Genomic DNA, 8970 nt, shown 5'->3' with positions numbered 1-8970 from the left:
CACAACAGTGGTAGGCTTGATTACCAACAACGACGAGACGGCATACAGGAACGAGGTGAGGGCCCTCAGAGTGTGGTGTCAGGAAAATAACCTCACACTCAACGTCAACAAAACTAAGGAGATGATTGTGGACTTCAGGAAACAGCAGAGGGAACACCCCCCTATCCACATTGATGGAACAGTAGTGGAGAGGGGAGTAAGTTTTAAGTTCCTCTGCATACACATCACAGACAAACTGATCCACTCACACAGACAGCATCGTGAAGAAGGCGCAGTAGCGCCTCTTCAACCTCAGGAGGCTGAAGAAATTCGGCTTGTCACCAAAAGCACTCACAAACTTCTACAGGTGCACAATCAAGAGCATCCTGGCAGGCTGTATCACCGCCTGGTACGGCAACTGCTCCGCCCACAACCGTAAGGCTCTCCAGAGGGTAGTGAGGTCTGCACAACGCATCACCAGGGGCAAACTACCTGCCCTCCAGGACACCTACACCACCCGATGTTACAGGAAGGCCATAAAGATCATCAAGGACAACAACCACCCGAGCCACTGCCTGTTCACCCCGCTATCATCGAGAAGGCGAGGTCAGTACAGGTGCATCAAAGCTGGGACCGAGAGACTGAAAAACAGCTTCTATCTCAAGGCCATCAGACTGTTAAACAGCAACCACTAACATTGAGTGGCTGCTGCCAACACACTGACTCAACTCCAGCCACTTTAACCTCTTGGAACTCTAGGGGCAGTATTTCATTTTTGGATTAAAAAAACGTTCCCGTTTTAAACAAGATATTTTGTCACAAAAAGATGGTCGACTATGCATATAATTGACAGCTTTGGAAAGAAAACACTGATGTTTCCAAAACTGTAAAGATATTATCTGTGAGTGCCACAGAACTGATGCTACAGGCGAAACCAAGATGAAACTTCAAACAGGAAATGAGCAACATTTTTGAAGCGCTGTTTTCCAACGTCTCCTTATATGGCTGTGAATGCGCCCTGAACGAGCCTACAATTTCTGCCGTTTCCCCAAGGTGTCTGCAGCATTGTGACGTATTTGTAGGCATATCATTGGAAGATTGACCATAAGAGACCACATTTACCAGGTGTCCGCCCGGTGTCCTGCGTCGAAATTGGTGCGCAAACTTCAGCTGCAAGTATTTTTCCATGTGATTGAGAGGAGAAAACAGACTTCCACGAACGATATATCAATGAAGAGATATGTGAAAAACACCTTGAGGATTGATTCTAAACAACGTTTGCCATGTTTCAGTCGATATTATGGAGGTAATTTGGAAAAGAGTTTGGCGTTTTGGTGACTGAATTTTCTGTTTTTTTTTGGTAGCAAAACGTGATGTACAAAACGGAGCGATTTCTCCTACACAAAGAATCTTTCAGGAAAAACTGAACATTTGCTATCTAACAGAGTCTCCTCATTGAAAACATCCGAAGTTCTTCAAAGGTAAATTATTTTATTTGAATGCTTTTCTTGTTTTTGTGAAAATGTTGCTGGTTGAATTCTAGGCTTATAGCTATGCTAGCTATCAATACTCTTACACAAATGCTTGTTTAGCTATAGTTCAATAGCATATTTTGAAAATCTGAGATGACAGTGTTGTTAACAAAAGTCTAAGCTTGAGAGCAAATATATTTATTTCATTTCCTTTGCGATTTTCATGAATAGTTAACGTTGCGTTATGCTAATGAGCTTGAGGCTATAAATAGGATCCCGGATACGGGATTGCTCGTCGCATGAAGTTAATAATGGGAATTGATGGGAAATGATGTAAAATATATCACTAGCCACTTTAAACAATGCTACCTAATGTAATGTTTACATACCCTACATTATTCATCTCATATGTATACGTATATACTGTACTCTATATCATCTGCTGCATCCTTATGTAATACATGTATCACTAGCCACTTTAACTATGCCACTTTGTTTACATACTCATCTCATATGTATATACTGTACTCGATACCATCTACTGTATCTTGCCTATGCTGCTCTGTACCATCACTCATTCATATATCTTTATGTACATATTCTTTATCCCCTTACACTTGTGTATAAGACAGTAGTTTTGGAATTGTTAGTTAGATTACTTGTTGGTTATTACCTCATTGTCGGAACTAGAAGCACAAGCATTTCGCTACACTCGCATTAACATCTGCTAACCATGTGTATGTGACAAATAAGATTTGATTTGATTTGCCTGGTACTTGTCGTGGAAATTTCCTCTATTTACCAAATCATGAGAGCAAACCACACACCAGTCAGAGTTATGCTTAATCTTCACCTTTAATAATAATTAAGCTTTTGCAATAGCATTTTGACTTTCAACAGTTCAGTATCTCTACTGAAAAGTTGAGAGTCCCCACATAATGGCAAATGGGATCCTTTATAGCAAAGATCCACCCCCCCTAGACGACATGACAAACCACAGGTCCCAGGAACTTACACAAAGAAAGACTTACTTCAGAGAGGAGTATCCCCCAACCAGACAGAGTTGGCTATAAATTATCGTTCAGTTTGGTCTCCTAAACAAAGCTCTTATTTCGTCCTTGGTACAAAATTGTACCAAGACATTACCCCCACCTATGATATATATCATATTGTCATTTAGATACAACCAATCCTGGACAAGCTCAGGGAGAGGAGAGTGGGGCTATAGGTTAAGATAGGGGCAACAAAAGAGGGAGCATAGAATGATTCCAGACACTGCCATCCTCCTCTTCCCGACGGGAAAAGTAGGGAGTGACTGGCACACAGACACAGTGGAGCAAAAGATATGTTTACACATGATTACACCTTGACCTCTCCCCTCTCTGCGGCCCAAGCAACTTAGTCTTGACATAGAACAGATACTGCAACCCCGCCACAGTATTATACAAAATTAACAGTCTGATGAGAAGTAACTTACAAACATACGATGAATATAAAACATCTTACCTATGTTACCAACCAATTCTGATTATTCCCCAACATACTCAGCACTCTATTGTACTTCTAATCCCTCTGACATCAATGCAAATGTGATCAATCAATCAAATGTATTTATAAAGCGATTTTTACATCAGCAGATGTCACAAAGTGCTATACAGAAACCCAGCCTAAAACCCCAAACAATGCAGATGTAAAAGCATGGTGGCTAGGAAAAACTCCCTGGAAAGACAGGAAACTAGGAACAAACCTAGAGAGGAACCAGGTTCTGAGGGGTGGCCAGTCCTCTTCTGGCTGTGCCGGGTGGATATTATAAGAGTACATGGCCATGTAAGGCCAGATTGTTCATAGATGACCAGCAGGGTCAAATAATAATCACAGTGGTTGTAGAGGGTGCAACAGGTCAGTACCTCAGGAGTAGATGTCAGTTGCCTTTTCATAGCGGAGCATTCAGAAGTCGAGACTGCAGGTGCGGTAAAAAGAGAGAGTTAAACAGCAGGTCCGAGACAGGGTAGCACGTCTGGTGAACAGGTCAGGGTTCCCTAGCCACAGGCAGAACCATTGAAACTGGAGCAGCAGCACAACCAGGTGGACTGGGGACAGCCAGGAGTCATCAGGCCAAGTATTCCTGAGGCATGATCCTAGGGCTCAGGTCCTTCAAGAGGAGAGGGAAAGAGGGAGAGAATTAGAGGGAGCATAGTTAAATTCACACAGGACACGAGGTAAGACAGACTGACCTTAGCCCCCCGGGACATAGACTATTGCAGCATAAATACTGGAGACTGAGACAGGGGTGGGTCGGGGGACACTGTGGCCCCGATACCCGCGGACAGAGCCAACCAGGCAGGATATAACCCCACCCACTTCGCCAACGCACAGCCCCCACAACACTAGAGGGATATCAACAGACCACCAATTTACTACCCTGAGACAAGGCGGAGTATAGCCCACGAAGATCTCCACCGCACGAGCCAGAGGGGGCGCAATCAAACACTTCATGGGAGCTGTCATGACGTTGGCCTCTTTGGGTATAGCAAGCCTCATTCCCCTCTCCCTGGCTCCCCCTCTTCTCCTTCAACTAGGCTGCTGTGGTCAGAGAGACGTCGTAAATTCCTGAGGATCTCCTCATGGACACACGGTATAGAGAGAGTAGGTTTCCTTGTAGCACAAAGGAATTTCTTCCACCTCAGAACTTGAGGTAAGAACAAATTTCATGTTCCGGAGAAAGTATAAAAGATTGGTGAAGATTCCAGCTACGAACTGGTCCGTTTGTCACAACTTGGGGAAGCTCATGGGAGACGGTGTGGCCACATTACCATAACGCTGTTTATATAATAGCCTCAGATATGAGGTTTACATCTAATTGTTGTATAAGATGTATGAGTGAGTATTATACTGTTTGTAAAATTGTGTAATATGATTTTGGACTGTTTAATGAAGAAAAACTCAAAAAGGGGATTGGAGTTAACTAAATCAGAGGACCACCCCTGAGCCCAGTTCGGGTCAGGCGTCCTGGGACAGGCCTTTTCAGCCTTCCGAATAAATCCCCCACTCGGGTTTTCGATCAGCAGACCGAGCTTACCTCGATTACGAGATGGCTAAAGGTTGCAGACCATGCTTTTCTCCATTAGGAGGGGACAAAGGTTGTAGACCATTGCTGAATCTTTTAACCATACCACGTGGTTAAATTCTTAGACTATCGATTCCGACAGAATAAGAACAAGTCTTTGATATGAATTACGAGTCTGCAGCTAGGAATTCAGTATCATTGAATGCGAAGAACGACAACCGCCGAAACACCCACTCTGTAACGAAAGGAATGAATGTCACTCTGAACTATCCACTAACTATAACCACAACAGAGAGAGCGAGAGAGAGAGATGGACAATTCTACAAAAGAAACAAACTTTTCACCAGCGATCAAAACGACACACTGAGCGTAAATATGTATATTGATTGCAATTGTTCCCGAATGAGTGAGTGTTCATGTGCAAAGGATTAGCATTTCAATTGTTATAATTAACCTTCAGTAGTGACTTCTTAGTCGACCCCCATTTCCCCTTTTGTCTAACAAGCCGCGAGGCCGGTTTAGCCCACTAGGGCACATTCCTCTATCATTTCTTGGAACCACATTTACCTTGTTTGACTGTTTGTTTATGCATTTCTGTGAATTACTTAGTTAGTAATAAATAAATGATTTAAGACAATTGATGTATGGATGACTCATAGTGAAGACTGGGTTTGTGCAGATAACCAACAATTTACAACGTTTTGAATGAGACTAACGTGAGGTAAAGTAAATAATTCATTAATCAGAAGACTATGGATCAGATATGAAAATATCTGAAAGGTTATATTAGGAAATTATAACCTTGTAATATACATAAGCAGTGCTTGAGTTTCAAGTTAGGGTTAGATAATTTTCAACATAAAAATGCACCTTTGTAAAACAGCGTTACATGCATAATAGCATTTTCGGTCACTTTTGATAATGGTGTTTTCCGCTAATGGAACATTCGCGCTTATAGCCTCCAGCCTCCTACCATGTGCGCATTGCTGCGCGTATAATGTGAGGAAACAGCCTAATAGGTTTATCAACATTTTAAGCTAAACGTTCTGATCTGTTGCGTCAGCCACATTGTGTAAAACATTTTTGTTGATGATAGTGGTTGTATTATTTTGTGATTTATCGCATCCCACAACTGTCCCAGACTGTTAGAAATGTTGAATAGAATAGGTCGACTTTTGTACTATGGGGGATAGTAGATTGACACAGGCTATTGCTTTTGCTGTTTGTTGGGCCTATTCATCTTTCTGTCTGACGAAAAGTAAAATGTGGATAGTTCTTCCAAAATCTTCAATATGCACCTCGCAGCTGCGTCCCGGATGTGTCTGTCTTCACTTGTAAACGTGAGAAAGACCTGATCACATGACCGTGAGCGAATGAGAGTGAGGGGATTCCGAGCACGCAGTACTCAGGGAGAAGGGCATAACCGCCAAAGGCCGCAAAAGACATGGATTTTTTTAGGGTGCATTACGGCCACACAAAGGAGATGCCACCGTAAAATTCTAGGCATGTTCAAGTGCTTGTCAAATTGTGAATGTGTGTACAGCCTGCGCAAAAAACAAACAAAGCAGAGCTCATGCCTTTCAAGTCACCTTTTTTTCACATCATTAGAGTCGCATCATGCAGCCTTACAATGTATTAAAAATCAAAACATATAGCCCAACATTTGTAGAACAACTAAAGCTACATTAATAACTATCAATGAATCATATGGGAATACGTATTTGTTAACCACTCAACGGAGAAAATATCCTTTCTACACTGCTCAAAAAAATAAAGGAAACACTAAAATAACACATCCTAGATCTGAATGAATGAAATATTATTATTAAATACTTTTTTCTTTACATAGTTGAATGTGCTGACAACAAAATCAAATGTATCAACCCATGGAGGTCTGGATTTGGAGTCACACTCAAAATTAAAGTGGAAAACCAACTACAGGCTGATCTAACTTTGATGTAATATCCTTAAAACAAGTCAAAATGAGGCTCAGTAGTGTGTGTGGCCTCCATGTGCCTGTATGACCTCCCTACAACACCTGGGCATGCTCCTGATGAGGTGGCGGATGGTCTCCTGAGGGATCTCCTCCCAGACCTGGGCTAAAACATCCGCCAACTCCTGGACAGTCTGTGGTGCAACGGACAGTCTGTTGGTGGATGGAGCGAGACATGATGTCCCAGATGTGCTCAATTGGAATCAGGTCTGGGGAACGGGCGGGCCAGTCCATAGCATCAATGCTTTCCTCTTGCAGGAACTGCTGACACTCCAGCCACATGAGGTCTAGGATTGTCTTGCATTAGGAGGAAACCCAGGGCCAACCGCACAAGCATATGGTCTCACAAGGGGTCTGAGGATCTCATCTCGGTAACTAATGGCAGTCAGGCTACCTCTGGCGAGCACATGGAGGGCTGTGCGGCCCCCCAAAGAAATGCCACCCCACACCATGACTGACCCACCGCCAAACCGGTCATTCTGGAGGATGTTGCAGGCAGCAGAACGTTCTCCACAGCGTCTCCAGACTGTCACGTCTGTCACATGTGCTCAGTGTGAACCTGCTTTCATCTGTGAAGAGCACAGGGCGCCAGTGGCGAATTTGCCAATCTTGGTGTTCTCTGCCAAAATGCCAAACGTCCTGCACGGTGTTGGGCTGTAAGCACAACCCCCACCTGTGGAAGTCGGGCCCTCATACCACCCTCATGGAGTCTGTTTCTGACCGTTTGAGCAGACACATGCACATTTGTGGCCTGCTGGGGGTCATTTTGCAGGGCTCTGGCGGTGCTCCTCCTGCTCCTCCTTGCACAAAGGCAGGACCACTACCTCCTACGGCCTCCTCCACATCTCCTGATGTACTGGCCTGTCTCCTGGTAGCGCCTCCATGCTCTGGACACTACGCTGACAGACACAGCAAACCTTCTTGCCACAGCTCGCATTGATGTGCCATCCTGGATGAGCTGCACTACCTGAACCACTTGTGTGGGTTGTAGACTCTGTCTCATGCTACCACTAGAGTGAAAACACCGCCAGCATTCAAAAGTGACCAAAACATCAGTCAGGAAGCATAGGAACTGAGAAGTGGTCTGTCGTCACCACCTGCAGAACCACTCCTTTATTGGGGGTGTCTTGCTAATTGCCTATAATTTCCACCTGTTGTCTATTCCATTTGCACAACAGCATGTGAAATTTATTGTCAATCAGTGTTGCTTCCTAAGTGGACAGTTTGATTTCACAGAAGTGTGATTGACTTGGAGTTACATTGTGTTGTTTAAGTGTTACCTTTATTTTTTTGAGCAGTGTATTTCATTCAGCTTGTTCAATTGTATTCTTCATACTATAAAATAATGCCATGGAATTCTAAGCAAATCTTTTCTGAGAAATGCAATAGTGTAGCCCACTGCCAAATGGCATAGCCAAATCAGGACCTAACATGAGAACAACTCAGAGTATGCTATTCTGTAATTCTGAAAGACTACATTTTCTTCATATCATGCTTCTTTAGACCTGTCTAAAATAAATAGATTTATTGTGAAGGTGTTGGCTTTATTACATGGATTTATTAGACTTTTTAAAATTTAGATGGTCCAAAAGGTCTGCATCAGTGGTTTGTAGGCTGAGTGTGGAAGCCAGGAGATGCTAAATGTGTTTATGTCAATAACCGCGAGACAGACAGTTATTTGCTTGACAATCCTCGGCTGATGAAATTGCATGACCGCCCCAGCCCTAATGACAGCCCACTTGGAGTTTTCCAAGGACTCTCTGACCAAGAAAAATAAGATTCTCTGGTCTGATGAAACCAAATTGAACTATTTGGCCTGAATGCCAAGTGTCACGTCTGGAGGAAACCTGGCACCATCCCTATAGTGAAGCATTGTGGTGGCAGCATCATTCTGTGGGGATGTTTTTCAGCGGCAGGGACTGGGAGACTCGTCAAGATTGAGGGAAAGGTGTACAGAGCGAAGTACTGAGAGATCCTTGTTGAAAACCTGCTCCAAAGTGCTCAGTCCCTCCGACTGAGGCAAAGGTACACCTTCCAACAGGACAATAACCCTAAGCACACAGCCAAGACAACGCAGGAGTGCCTTCGGGACAAGTCTCTGAATGTCCTTGAGTGGCCAAGCTGGAGCCTGGTCTTGAACTCGATTGAACATCTCTGGAGAGACCTGAAAATAGCTGTGCAGTGACGCTCCCGATCCAACCTGACAGAGCTTGAGGGGATCTGCAGCGAAGAATGGGAGAAACTCTCCAAATACAGGTGTGCCAAGTTTGTAGCGTCATACCCAAGAAGACTCGAGACTGTAATCACTGTCAAAGGTGCTTCAGTAAAGTACTGAGTAAAGGGTCTGAATACTTACATAAATGTGATATTTCAGTTAAACAATGGTTTATAAATGTGCTAAAATTTCTAAAAACCTGTTCTTGCATTGCCATTATGGGGTATTGTGTGTAGATTGAGGG

Source organism: Oncorhynchus masou, chromosome 20 (genome assembly GCF_036934945.1).
Source record: "Oncorhynchus masou masou isolate Uvic2021 chromosome 20, UVic_Omas_1.1, whole genome shotgun sequence".
NCBI lineage: Eukaryota > Metazoa > Chordata > Actinopteri > Salmoniformes > Salmonidae > Oncorhynchus > Oncorhynchus masou.
Note: the sequence above shows the minus strand (reverse complement) of the source record.